This window comes from Choloepus didactylus, chromosome 6, assembly GCF_015220235.1.
Source record: "Choloepus didactylus isolate mChoDid1 chromosome 6, mChoDid1.pri, whole genome shotgun sequence".
NCBI lineage: Eukaryota > Metazoa > Chordata > Mammalia > Pilosa > Megalonychidae > Choloepus > Choloepus didactylus.
Genome location: NC_051312.1, coordinates 95,045,099 through 95,060,205, shown reverse-complemented (window position 1 = coordinate 95,060,205; position 15,107 = coordinate 95,045,099). Strand labels below are relative to the sequence as shown.

General features: G+C 39.7%; 1 long non-coding RNA gene across 1 annotated transcript in view; it reads left to right on the top strand.

Annotated features, from left to right (window-relative positions):
- Window positions 1–14,435, top strand: part of LOC119535965 — a 151,798-nt gene extending 137,363 nt beyond the window's left edge. Inside the window, exon 3 of the long non-coding RNA XR_005217324.1 lies at window positions 14,415–14,435. This is a non-coding gene — a long non-coding RNA (uncharacterized LOC119535965). The remainder of the gene's footprint in view (window positions 1–14,414) is intronic.
- The last annotated feature ends 672 nt before the right edge of the window (window positions 14,436–15,107 follow it).

Sequence of the window (15,107 nt, the reverse complement as noted above, 5' to 3'; positions counted from 1 at the left end):
GCGCGTGCCCCACATTCAGGGTGGGCGACTCCAGCGGCGCACCCAGGCTGAGCTCTCCAACTGAACACTCAAGAATCATTTCCCCACACTACACGGGAAAAAAGGTTGAGAACTGACTGGAGGGATGTAGGTGGCTCACAGACGCCATCTGCTGGTTACTTAGAGAAAGTGTACGTCACCAAACTGTCTCTGAAAAATTAGATCGATGTCCTTTTTTTTTGATACAACTTGAAAGAACCCTATCAAGCAAAACAAATGTCAAGAGGCCAAAAACAACAGAAAATCTTAATGCATATGATAAAACCAGATGATATGGAGAATCCAGCTCCAAACACACAAATCAAGATTTCGAAAGAAATGTTTTACCTCGCAAAATTAATTAAAGAACTACAATCAAAGAATGAAAACATGGCAAAGGATTTAAAGGACATCAAGAGGACTATGGCCCAGGATATAAGCACCATAAAAAAGACCCTAGAAGAGCATAAAGAAGACATTGCAAGAGTAAATAAAAAATAGAAGATCTTATGGAAATAAAAGAAACTGTTGGCCAAATTAAAAAGACTCTGGATATTCACAATACAAGACTAGAGGAAGCTGAACAACATCTCAGCATCGTAGAAGTCCACAGAACAGAAAATGAAAGAAAAAAAGAAAGAATGGAGAAAAAAATTGAAAAAATCACAATGGATCTCAGGGATACGATAGATAAAATAAAATGTCCAAACTTAAGACTCATTGGTGTCCCAGAGGGGAAGAGAAGGGTAAAGGTCTAGAAAGAGTATTCAAAGAAATTGTTGGGGAAAACTTCCCCAACCTTCTACACAATATAAACACACAAAGCATAAATGCCCAGCGAACTCCAAATAGAATAAATCCAAATAAACCCACCCCAAGACATATTCTGATCAGACTCTCAAATACTGAAGAGAAGGAGCAAGTTCTGAAAGCAGCAAGAGAAAAGCAATTCACCACATACAAAGGAAACAATATAAGACTAAGTAGTGACTACTCAGAGGCCACTATGGAGACGAGAAGGCAGTGGCATGACATATTTAAAACTCTGAGAGAGAAAAATTTCCAGCCAAGAATACTTTATCCAGCAAAACTCTCCTTCAGATTTGAGGGAGAGCTTAAATTTTTCACAGACAAACAAATGCTGAGAGACTTTGACAATAAAAGACCTGCCCTACTTCAGATTCTAAAGGAAGCCCTACCAACAGAGAGACAAAGAAAGGAGAAAGAGATAGAGAGAATTTTAGCAGACATATATAGTACCTTACATCCCAAATCACCAGGACACTCATTTTTCTCTAGTGATCACAGATCTTTCTCCAGAAGAGACCATAAGCTGGGACATAAAACAAGCCTCAAGAAATTAAAAAAAAAAAAAAAAAAAATTTGAATATATTCAAAGAACATTCTCCAAACACAATGTAATACAAATAGAAGTCAATAATTTTTGAACTATAACTCCACTATTTACTTCCTACATGGTAAAAAATACACAAACTCTAAGGACAAATCAATGGTTTTGAACTCAATGTAAAATATGTAATTTTAGACAACTATATAAAGGTGGGGGAATGAAGGAGTATAGGAACATAGTTTATGTGTCCTATTGAAGTGAAGGTGGTATCAAAGAAAAACAAGATTAATAGGGATTTAAGAGGTTAATTTTAAGCCCCACAGTAAACACAAAGAAATTATCAGAGAATATAACCATAGAGATGAAAAGTAGAGTTTGGGTTAAGAAAAATGGGGGAAGGGGCAATGGGAAGTTAAGAAAGGAGTGTAGGGTTGCTGTTTGAGGTGAAGGGAAATTTCTAGTAATGGATGATGGGAAAGAGCATATCATCATTTTAAATGTGATTAATCCCACTAATGAAAGGCTAGGAAAGGGGTGGAATGGGAAGATTTAGGCTGTATATATGTTTCCACAACTGAAAAAAGAAAATTAAAAAAAAGACAGTCTAACTAGACAACAATTGAATGCTAAGGATGAACTTGGATGGGATTGGAGGGTGGAGGACAGGTGGCTCGAAGGGACACAGTTGAGACATAAGGAAAAGAAAATATAGAATGTAAACATTGTATCATTTAATCTCTTATACTTCTTAGCTGTGCTTAATGGAATTACATAAAAGAATGTTCTCGTTCATGGGAAGTACATACGTGAATTATAGTGTATGTTCAAGGATGTGTGCAGCTGACTCTCATATATTCAGAAGACAGAGAAATATGTGATGGATGATAGATAGGGAGGGAAAGAAATAGTGATGTGACAGCATGTTAAAGTTGGTGGATCGAGCTATTGGGGGAGGGAGGTCAGGGTATGATGGAATTCTGTGTATGGGGCTAGTATTGTTTTTTGCAACTATTCATGTAACTTTGAATTTATTTCAAAATAAAAAAATAGAAAAAATAAAGAGAATAAGGATAGAAAAAAGAGGGATGAGATAAAAGCTCATAATGATAATTAAGGAAGCTGGAGTGGGGATATAAAATAATTGAACTGAACATGGAAGAAATGGTGAAAGAATTGTGGAAAGGGACCCAGTTATTTGTGGGGACAAGGTAACTGGTATGAATGTGTGAGTGGTGTCAGAGGGGGGTGGAGGAAAGATCACTGGAGCCTACTTTAAAAAACAGAGAGGTCAAAGTGTTGAGTGCATCATCTAAATGAATCTTAAAATCACTTAGAGTGAATATACAGATAGGAATGGAAAAGAAACAGTAAGCTAAGTGCTGAAATCACCAATGAAGATTGATGAGGAGGCAGGTAGTTGATAGCAATGAGGAGGAAGATTGGGAAGGACAGTCTCAATTTCAAAACACTTCAGTTTTGGAAGGAGGTGGGAGAAGAAAATGCTTTAAAGAATTGGGAGAAAGATGGGCAGTCACCCAACACCCACACCCTGACATGGGAAATAAAAGCAAAAATAGCCACACTAAAGAGAGTTGCAGGGAAAGCAGTACTAGGTGCTGGACAGGTAGGACAAGATGAGAAAGGGGCAGGAATTTTGAGAGGGCAGTCTGAGAAATTATAAAGATGGTGCTGGTGTTAGACTGTGAGTTCCAAAATGCACAGTGAAAAACTTGGGTGATGGTAGAAGACTGTGGGGAGGGGTGGGGGTGGGAGTGGGGGGGGGAGGGTTAGGGAGACTGGCTTCTGACAATAGCAGATGTAAAAAGTGATGAAGAATAGATAAATGGTATCATTGTCCTGGAAGTCTCCTAGAAGGGTGTGGAAAATTGTTTAATATGGAAATTATATGATAATCTTTCTTCTAGCAGCTCTTAGAGGTATAATGGTCCAGGGGATGAAAGAAGGCCTCTTCTATACTTTGTTAGGAAGTGGGAGCATTACACTCTCCTCTGTGCCAGCCGGCACAATACTGTACTAGCTCTGCAGAGACTGGGGCTGGACCTGGGGTTGAGGTAGAAGTAGGTTACTGAACAGAACATTGGGATGGCATATTGTCTCCTGCACTGAGGGGTGATATGAGGGGAGAAATTCTTTACCAGGCTATGACATCTGATTTTATATTGAATATTCAACAATTTTAACACCTTGTTTTATATGTATCAATAAAAGAGACACTTTTCATGTAATTTAGTATCTCACAGTTTTACTGAACAATTCATGAACTGGGCACTATCCCATTAAGGAAGTAGAAGGGAGCTCCACCAAGGGAGTGGAAAGAGGAAGGTCATATAGGGCAAAAGAGGAAATGTTCTGATTGGCTGTTGTGAAATTTACATTTTGTGTTAGGAGAGCTGTTACTAAGTGGAGGGCAACTATACGCTAATTAGTATGGCAATGCTTGACCATTCTGAAAAGCTCTCTCTACTAGACCAAAACTATTTTTATTACCAGGTGTTGCTTTTTCCATTTTCTCAGAAAGCCTCTGCAGGTTAATTGTTTTTGTCTTCTGGACAAGTCCTTCTTGGAAAGAGATCTCTTCCTGGCAATGCTCGAAGCAGGCAGCCATTTTATTTTACTTAACAGCATGATATAGATCCTGAATACGGACTGACAATCATCTGTTTCAACAGTTAGAGGCATCTGATATTGAATACTATAGTAGAATCATGATAGATTTTGGAGCCATGCAGCCCTCAGTTTGAATCCCTCTTCTGTCTTCAAGAGCTAGGTGGCTGCAGCAGAAGTTGTTGGTCACTCTCCAATTTATCTGAGGCCCTATCACTTTAGTTCACTCATACTGTATCAAATGCCTTTATCTGCATTTCTTTGAATGAGGGCTTTCTCTCACTCTGCAGAGGAGCCACTCTGCTCAGCCAGTTGGCTGACTGGACTGGCCAAAGATTTAAAACGCTGGGAGCAGCCCTAAGGCAACTGTCTGATAGAAGTTTGTGAGTAATGCCCCAGCTCCCTTATCTCTTAGGTGGGATAACCCAGTGAAACCAGAAATAAGCTCCAGTGGATCCCAGGGACTCCCCGTGATAGCCGGCTTGATGAGACACTCTTTATCAAATGTCTCCCCTTGTCTCACTTCCCCACTTCTACAGGTGATTTCTCCCAAATAACCTAATAACCTATTCAAACTCAAATCCTCACCTCAGTGTCCACCTCTGGGGAAGTCAAACCAAGACAATGACTTTGCAAGTTGCCTAAATTCACTGAGCCTTGGTTTTCTCGATTGAAACCCAGGACTAGTGACACTTTTTCACACATCAATCCAGATTTAAATGAAAGACTGTTAATAAAGTACTTAGTATACTCCCTGGCATAGCTAGTTCCTAGGTCAGTATGGGATGTCCCTTCCTCCTTCCTCACCCTGCCAACCCTCAGGAAGGCTTGAGGTAGAGAGAGACAAAGCAACTGAGGCAGGAGGTTTCATCGAATCAGCAGGAAATGCAAAGATTCCTTCACTCATCTTGTAGGAGCCCTGAACTAGTCTGGATTTTAGCAGTGGGGAATTTGGCATGGATAGATTAGATACTTGGCAGGTTTCTGTGATTAAAAGTTGGTTTAATAATGAAGTCACATTTGTGGGCTCAACTCGTGGCAGGCACATAGGAATTAAAAAGTGATGTCTGCCTGCAGCAACCGTAGAGACCATTTGGGAAAAGAAGTTTCTCACACATGGGTAGTAGTTACTAGAACTTTATATTGAAAGGATATTGTCAGGTGTTAGGCTGAGGAGTTTGGTTTCCTGAAGGCAGAAAAATTTTTAAAAATAAAATAAAAACATTGCTGAAGGCCCATCCTGCCAGTCAAAATATCAGAAATGAGCTATAGACACACAGGCAAAGAAGTTGAGTTACTGATATGTTTATAGGGCCTGAAACTGTGGTATAATGAGCCAGTTTTATCTAATCTCTTCTAAATGTAGAGCCAGACATTTTCAAAGGCCAGTGTCACCTCTCAGGAATGTAGGAATGAGCCTCTTCTCTCCACATTTCTTTGTCATTGAATCAATTTGCACGAAAATATGTTTTCTGTTACTTCTCTGCTTCTTGGGCTTGTTTCTTTCTTCAAAGCTGAAAGTTATACTGTGGCTGGCCGGCTTCAGGCATTCATAATTAAAAATAAGCAGGAATTTAAAAGAACTCACTGCAATTAAAAGAGTAACCTCTGTATTCTGGGAACTGAGGAGTCAACCTGATCTGTAATTATGTTATATAAAGTGTGACATGAACTCAAAGGAGAAGGAGGCAGGGGCGCTTTGGAGGAAGAAAGTCTGGGGAACTGAGATGGATCATTAAATGTGGAATTAGGACATACACAGTGATGTGGAATAAGCAACTTTGCCCGATGGCTGGGAGGCGGATGGACTGAGGATGCATGGGCCACAGAGTTCCTGGATGAGGATGCCCTTGGAACAGTCTGTTTTTTAATAAATTCCATTATTGGTGTTGAGAACCACCTTCCCCTCTTCATGCCTTCTGCTTGTCTGGTTTGGGCTCACCCTCGCTCACTCAGCACTGTGGACGTTATGGGTCAGGACAGCAGGACCAAGGACTTCTAACTTTCCCTCACTGGTTCAGTCTAGCTAACATTTACTGAGCACCAGCTAAGTGCCAAATGCTGTGAACACAAAGATTAATAAGTGTGGGGTTTTTCAAGAAGATAGAAATGGAGAGTAAAATAAGAGTTAAAAAGTGTGACAAATACAATAATAGACACATCTACTATAAAAGTATCTAGCTGTTAATGAGTCCCCACTTTTGTCTCCACTTTTGTGAGTGCTGTCTCTACTTTTTCCTGTTAAATTAAATTCATACATTCAGTGTATGTTTATTGACTGACTAGTAGGTATCAAGTACGTGGTATAATTATTAAATATTATTTTTCCAGAGATCTTAAATGCCTTGCTAAGGTTATATTACTAAAACTTGGCAGGTCCAGGATCTCTCTGGCTCCAAGTCCATACCAAGTCAAATAGAAGAAGAAATGGTTGAATTATTTAGAAGAGGATAGGGCTGGGAGATGAATGGAGGGAAGGAAAGTCAGGTAAGAGAAGACCTCAAAATAGAGGTGATGACTGAGCCCAGGTTTTCAGGGATTTGCCAGAAAATACAGAATTGGATAAAATAATGAAAGGGCTATCTCATTTCTGTAATTTTATCTTATTCTACTCCATTATGCTTTAAAATGGTCCTTTGGATCCATTTCCTTGATGATAGAAAAAGTGCTACATGTAATTCTGTTAATTTCCTGAGCCCTGGATTGTACTTCAAATGAAAGGTTGACCATAAATGTACCCGGAAAACACTGAGTTGAGATATCTCATTCAAGTGTGAGCATACTTTTTAAGAGAAGATCAAGGCCACATTTCCAAAAAAGGAAGCATGGTTTTTCCTTTGTTCATTAATTCAATCATTTGTTCATCACATATTTAGCAGATGCTCATTCTATGCCAGGCACTACTGAGCTTCCTAGAGTTTAATATCTGTATCAGCCTGTTAGTCAGCTTCACTTGGATTTCATAGACTGGTCAACCCCATACATCCAAAAGTGGCTTCATCAACTCATCCCCCATCTGCTCTTTGCCTCACATGTCCAGGTTTCATCTGACACTTCACTCCTCATAATGCTACCCAGCATCTAGGGAAACATTTCGCACCTCCTATTCACCCTCGGTCCTCCACACCAGGAATCACTCTGGGAACCAGCCCTCTTTTTTCCAGCTCCAGAATCCTTGTTCAGACTATCTCTTTTCACTCCAGCCCTCATAGGAGCCTGCCAACTGGTCTCTGATCCCAGGTTCTCCCCATTCCAACATACTTCTTCCAACACAGTATACAATGGTGTTTTGTGCATACGTCTGTTTTCCCAACTGGATTTTGAGTCACTTGAGGACCAAGATCATCATCTTCCTGTTCATCATCTAACTCAGCAGCACAGCTCCTGGCACAGTGTAGGTGCTCAGTAAATGTTTGATGGTACTAGACCATACAGTGAGGGCAGATGGAGAGAGAGAAGGGAAGTGCCAAAAGATAAGGATATTTGTGCCTAACTACACATCCTCTATGAAATTATTTATAATTAATGAGCCAGAAAAAGTCTGAGAATTATAATAACTTACCTTCCTACCTCTAGAGAAATGATTTTTTCCCGTGTATATGCTTTCCATTTATTGTAAGAATTTTCCACACCAGACAAATGTGTATGTGAGTGAGGGAGTGAGAGTCTCTCTCTCTGTGTGTGAAAGAATGAGAGATTGTGAAAGAAATCAATAGCAACTGTTGTTTGAATACCTTGCATGTGTCAAGTATTGTGCTTAGAAGCATATGTTTTCTTCTTGTTTTTAACCTATAATTATCTTAGCAAGGTTGGCATTATTATGGAGAAACAACAGTGTCAGAGAGATTTAAAAGATCATGCACCTAGATGGTAGAGCCAGGGTTAGATCCTAGACCCACCTGGTTGTGAAGCCTAAGCTCTTATCTTCAAGGGAAGGTTTTGCAAATCTGGGCTTATATGTTTGAACAGTTTAAATGGCCAAGATAGTCACGAGTGCCTTTCCTGAGTTGGCCCTTTTATGTGAGAACATCATTCAGAGGCCTGGTTTCGGAGAGAATGGAAGACTGTTTTTTGTTATCTGAGTGTATTTGACATCTCTATCCAAAATACCTGTTATGCTCTGCAAGTCCTAGAAAAACTATTTGTAGTTGGCAGAATTTAAAAGAAATGGCACATCTCAGCATCAGAAGACATAGGAAAGAGTGCTCAAAGAATAAAAGTAGAAGTAATATGAAAAAACAAGCCAGGGTAGGGGCCAGAGGAAAGAGCCATACAAGTAGCAAAGAGCAAGAAGATTTTTCATCTTAAAATGTGAAAGACTTGTTCAGAGAGACTGTGCTAAGATTAAATGGATTAGAAATGTACAAGTTTGCATCTATGCGGCAATTTTACCTTAAAATGTTTAAATTTATTTTGCCCAATGTAGGACTCCTCAATAAGCAGGTTATCCACCAGGGATTCAGTGTGAGTGGTTGTTGTAGTGATGGTTGATTTTTCTATAGAAAGGAAAATATAGTATGAGCTGATAGGGGAAGTGCTGGGGCTAACTCTTCCCAAAGGAAAAGAATAAAGGGACATGAAGTGGGCAGTGGTGAGAATTGAGGTCACATGGGTGACATGGTGACATGAGGTCATATTTTACAAATGAAGAAAGTAAGGAACAGGGTCATTAGTTTTAAAGTCTTGCAAGGATCCTGGAATCAGTACAGAGGAGTTGCTTCCTTCATTGCAGTTAGGAAGAATGACCTTCAGGTTACAGAGCAGAACAATCAATTGTGAGAAGAAAATGAAATGCAAACAAGTATAGAGTTTTGTGCAGACCCCCAAATTTAGTGTCTGATGTCTAGATCCAAGTCCTGACCCAATGTCATTGTAGGCATGTCATTGATTCCTTATTGTCATCTTCATCTTCAAATGGTGATAAAACATACACACATGCACATGCACATACTAATATTAAGATTGGGGAAGAAGATGACATGAAAATTAGATGTCAGTAGATAAGTAGTAGATGTAATAGTAAAGTTTCCATGATGGAGAATATCTACAATTACCTGACTCCCTTCATTTCGTCTTTCATCAGGGGTCATCTCCATCTCTAGGAAGTCTGTCTCTAAGTCCAGACTGGAGGCAGTAATCCTTAAGCTCCCTCATTCACCCTGCACACATCTCTGTCTTAGCCCACACTACTTTATATTAGTATAATCTCTTTGACTGCATTTGTCTTCTTGAGGGGAATCATCTTGTCTAGGTCCTCTCTGTAAACCCAGGGCCCTATCACAAGGCCTAGAGTTACTGCTTGGTCATTAGATTAGTAAACTCTGTTGAAATGTAAATTTAACAAAGAACTCTAGAAAACTGAGACCAGAAGATACGGTCCACACTCCAGGGAGGGTATGAAATCCTAGTCCATCTACTACTTTCTACAGGCAGGCAGAGATGGCATTAAAGCGACGGCGACTAAAGAGGTCAGCACTTTGTAGATCTGTTGTCTCTGACTGTGATGCTTAGTGGGACCAGGACTGGTAGGAATAGCCGACCTATTTCAGGTCATTAATCACACGGGAGTGTTAGTTTTGTTTGTTATCTCTTTACATACAGGCTTTTCATCCTGTCAGAGAAAACCCAGAATTATCCTAGGCGGACTACCATTAGCTATGGAGAATTGCATATTGCCAGTTTCTTTTTCACAAATGAGTGGTTTGGGTGATTATCATATTCTCTCTCTCTCAAAAAAAGTACATCTCCTCTTCTAAATTCAGCTTAGTCTAGCTACTACTGCCCTTCCCAGGAAAGACTCCTACCAGCCAGCTTTTATCTGGCCTTCCAGGAAGGAAGAAATGTTACACAAGCCGTTAGGCACATATGGTTGGACAATGTGTGCTCCTCTCTGTTTTCGCTTGGTGTTTCCATTTTCGTTTCTCTAGTACACTTCTTCCCATAATGGAGAGGCTGGTGATTGATGGGATAAGCCAGCAGAAGTCCTGTACAGCAGATGAATCAGAGCTGCCTGATGCTGAGCATGTTCTAAGCAAAGCAAACTCAGTATATTTTGGGGACTAGTGTCCTGGAACCACAAGGCTTAGGGAGACCATGCATGCAAGGAGCAGCAGGGTCAAGAGGGTGAGCCTATCTATGTCACAGGGAATTCAAAGACATACCATTTATGGATGTTTGTATTTTAGCTGTTTGTATTTTAGGGAAGTTCTGAGCAAGTATAGCTGGAACTGGAGATTAGCAGATGAAACAGCAGAAATATAGACTCTCAGGATTCAAAGGGAGATTTAAGGTTTCAAGGCCAAATTCCATCATATGTTGTATCTCTTCAAGGGCATTCCTTTGCAAAGTCTTCCCAGTCTCTACCTGCATGTATCCAGGACAGGAAACTCATCCCCATGCAGTGTACTCTGGTTCATCTCCGGGCATCTCTGACCAATGAAAAGTTGTTCTATATGTCAAGCCAAAACCTGTCTTTGTCTTTCACTTCTACCCACTGCAAATATAGCCTTTCTGTTAAGTGAAGATAGAGATCAGGTCTCCCCATGAATTTTCTTCAGGCTAAACATTTCTAATGTTACATGGTATTGGTTCCCTTTAAGGCCCAAGCACCCTTCTCTGAATGCATTCCTGCTTTGTCAGACTTCCCACTGCTACCTTATTATTATTCCCTGTTTCATGGAGAAGCCAGATAAAAACCCATCAGAAGGGACCTTGTGGTTAAATCAACTGTAGCATCTATTTGTCCCACAAAGCTGTTGTTATTTTTCTCATTTGGACTCTCCTTAGCCATAGGCTGTGGGTCAGATTATGAGAATTGTTTATCATTTCTAGCTGTAATAAGAACGGATGTAGGAGTCTGCTCAGCTTCTAACTGTCACTACTATTATGTGCTGCTATCACATCTGGCCAGAACAACACAGTGCTGGAAGTGTGGCTAGATATTAGGGGTAGGATTAGAGGCAGAATGACAGCTACAAGACTCATTAAATCAGGAGGAGTAGGAAGAAAGGGGCTCATGGGGTTCATCTGTTCATCTTGGAGGAACAGAAAGGGGTTGGTTCATTTTTTGCTTCCATTTTTTTTAATATTGAGCCAACCAAGGGACTCAAGTCTAGGAGCTCCACCAAGTTAACTGAGGCAAACAAGTCCTATAGAGTCAAAGAGATACAGTCCAGACTCCAGGGGGGTGATCAGCTCATGTAATTTACATAAAATGAAACATGTTGTGGTGGTTTGAAGCTGTAACTACTCCAGAAATCATGTTCTTAAGAATAATCTATTCCTGATGGTACAAACCATTGTAAGTAGGATCTTCTGATGAGGCTTCTTTGGTTAAGGTGTGACCCACATCATTTTGTATGGGTCTTAATCCTATTACTGGAGTCCTTTATAAACAGAATGAATTCAGACAAAGGGAGGAAAATCCACAGAAGCAAGAAGCTGAAATCAACAGAACTTTGAAGAGGAGAGAGAGATCAGCAGACGCTGCTACTTGCTTTGGCACGTGGCAAAGAAGACAAGGATCACCTGCAACCAGTCTTTGGGAAGAAACCGTCACCTTGATGATGCTTAATTTGGGCATTTTCCTGGCTTCAGACTGTAAGATAGTAAATATCCATTGTTTATGCCAACCCATTTCATGATATCTGCTTTGAGCAGCCTCAGAAACTAAAACACTTGTAAATGTTATAATTTGCAAAAAGCTAAGCTGTTTTTTGTTTGTTTGTTTGTTTTTAATAAGACTGAAGATCCTGGAAAACCAAAAGCACTAGAGTAAATTGCCATTCTCAGAACATGTTATTTATTATTTCTAAAACTTTGTGCAGTTTCTGGTCTATAGTAGCTACATAATAAGCCAAGTATCTATTACATCTTTTAAAAAATCTCATGTCCACGCCCTTTTCCTTAATTTGAAGACACCTTGGGATGAGTCAAAGTTTAACTATGAGCCAAAAATGCTTATGATTATAAAATAAATATATACTCTTTCACCCTAGGACTGCATTAAAATATAGGAGAAAGAGAAATTCCTAGGAGTCAGAAGTCTTAGGTTCTACCCTTAGCTCTGCCTCTAATCTTAATTGTGAGACTTGTCACTGAGGGAGTGACAGTGATGTTGCCTTGTGTTGCCTTTGGATATTAATGATATCACACAAGGAAATGCAGCTTTGATTTGGGAAGCAAGAGAGGCTGGGTTCTGTTATCGAACCTGGTTATATTTACCGTTTCCATCAAGCATGTGTGTTCCACTTGAGGAATCCTAGATAAGAGATTCACAGTTCGCAGGGGAAAGCAAGAATTTTTAAAAAGTCCTGAATCTTTGCAAAATTGGCCCTTTTAAATACATCAACCTTAAGAATCTGTACTAGTTAATTTGTAAAAGTCTAAGTGTTTGAAGAAATCAATGAATGTAGATACCTAAAAGCAATGAAATACCACATTTTACACAAAAAATTGGCAAAGACTGAAGAAGAATACCTAATGTTGGTGAGGGTATGGAAACATGGACTAGTGGGTATTTAATTTGGATCAAATTTTCTGTAGAGCAAATTGGGAACAGGTCTCAAAAGCCTTAACAATGAACATATTCTATGATATAAAATATGAAATAAAATTCCTGTTACAGAGTTGATCCTACAAAAAAAGTATTGGATGTGAGCAAAAATGTCATGCAAGGGTATTTAAAACAGTGGTGTTTATAAAAAGAAAAATTAAAATAAATTTAAATGGTTGAGAGTAGATGGTTTGTTAGACTAATACTTAAAAACCCATATAATGGATTTCCATACAGATGTTGAAAATGGTCTCCAAAAAACATATTAATTACTTTAAAGTATAATATGTCATTTATTTTAATTGTACATATCTATTCATCCCTATTTATATCTATCTTTAAAGAAAATATATTTTATTCCATAGCATTTAAGAGCAGGACTAGCTATAGTCTTATATTTCTCTAAATAAAATTAACCCTGCTCTAACATCCACCTGCATGTCTGGTGCTAAATTGATTCTCAGACATTAGTAGGTGTGTCCTCATAGCATCTAAAGTATCCTACAGGAGACCTGGGCTTACATGATGCCATAATCTGGAGGGAGTGTCTGTTCCTTAGACCATATTTGAGATGTTTACTATCCAAGCGCATTGCTCGTTTCCAAAGCTGATGGTTCCACACACCAAGCATGAGGATATTTAGCTGCAGTTCATGAGACCAGGGCTCTTAGTGGGATTTCCCTCCTGCATCCATACATCATCCTCTCAGAGGCCCAGACACAGCTTGGCAGAGCTTTTTGGAAACAGTATGGAAATCTTCCACATTATGGGCTTGAGGCCTCCTCGTCAGCCTCAGAGAATCTCACTGTTCCCAGGACCTCTTGCACGTTCTCAACTCCAAGCACTAGCCTCTACGTCCTTCAAGTCCAAGACTACCCAATTTAATCTTCGGCTCTGAGTCTGAAATCCTAAAGCTACCTCCTATTTGTTATGTGAGGGAAGAGGGTAGGGGAAGGTAGGAGAAGATGGGAGAAAGTGAGAGGTAGAAGTTCTTACCTGAAGAGACACAATGATCTTGTTTCTTTCTTGGCTAGGGAAAAGAGATGCTAAAATCAGTTTGTTTCCAATAACACACTCCTTTATTAGCTTGTTACGGCATTGGGTCTCAGTGATAAGATGACCTTGCATTTCTACTCAACTCTTTCCTTTCTGCAGGACAGAGAGCAACTTAATTATATCTTTCTGCTTCAGTTTCATTATCTGTGAAATGGGAATTTAACATATGATCTAATATTATCTCCCTCTCACATAGCTGCCACAGGTTGCGAGTTCCCATAGGAAGCAGACTGTGACAGAGGTTAGCAAGCAGAAGAGTTAATGGGGAGTCCTTTCAGAATCAATAACTGGGGGTGGGGGGTGGAGAGGGCAGAAGAAGTTGAATTGTGAGGGAGGAGAAGTTGGGCTGTGATGCAGTTACAATACAACCTTAGCTGACTCCCCCTACACCATGAGGAGTCCTAAAAATGGGACTGCCCTTTAGTGTGGTCCCAAGTTGGGGTAAAGGAGGTGAGACTGGGGGACAGTTCTTTTTAGCCAAAGCCATCCTTGAAGGGTGATGACAGCTAAGCACTGCTAGTAATACAGCCTTCACAGCAATTAGGAAATACATCCTTCAGCCTTACACAGGGCTCTAGAAGGCACAGTACAGCAACTATGACTCTAGTTAAATAAAATGACTGACATATGCAAAGAAAAATAATGCCTTGTGTTTTGCATATATTGCAAGCTCCATAAACATTAGTATACAAGTGTTTCTGGTTTATTAACAATCTTGGAATTATGTAAACTAAAATGTCAACAGTGGTTATCTTGGTGGTAGACCATGGTTGCTTGATATTTTTACTCTTTGTTTTTCTGTGCTTTCAGTTTCTCAGCTCTCTATTGCCCTACGCCACCTTCCAACAGCTGGTATAGATATGGGCAGATGTTAGGTTTCCTGAAGGGTTGAGCTGTGTCCTGTAAGGTAAGAGGAGAACCCACCACCCTAGTCAGTTTTCTTTACACCATTTTGTTACGCTTTACCCATGTATTCAGGCATGGCTCCCTACAACTTTGAAGAGTTTAGTTCCTTGGAGGTACCTCATAGATGCTTATTGAATAAATGATAAAATGAAATTTAATATATAGTATCATCTCATGCACAGCTTGCATATGTTCCTTCCTCTGTTCATTTGACAATTCATGTGTTTATTCATTCATTCATTTATTTAGGCATTCAAACAGTCCTCTTTATGACATTGGTACCCTAAACCAAATATTATTCTAAGGACACTGAATGACTACTAGTAGTAGTTTCAGATTGATATGACAATTGATCCATCCATCATTTGGGTAGATCAATCAAGCTTGAATTATCTAGAGAATAAAGAAGTAAGTACAGTAAAGAAGAAGGATCAGCAGCATTACCCAGAACAGGTGGAGGTACAAATTTCAGGGTTTCAAAATCCTCATTCAGGAGATGCACAGTTGCAAATGTTTAATATCTGAGTGAGTGAAGGTCACATCAAAGCTATAGGAAGTTCATTTTTGCCCACCAACTCCACCCCAGGTCAGCTTTAT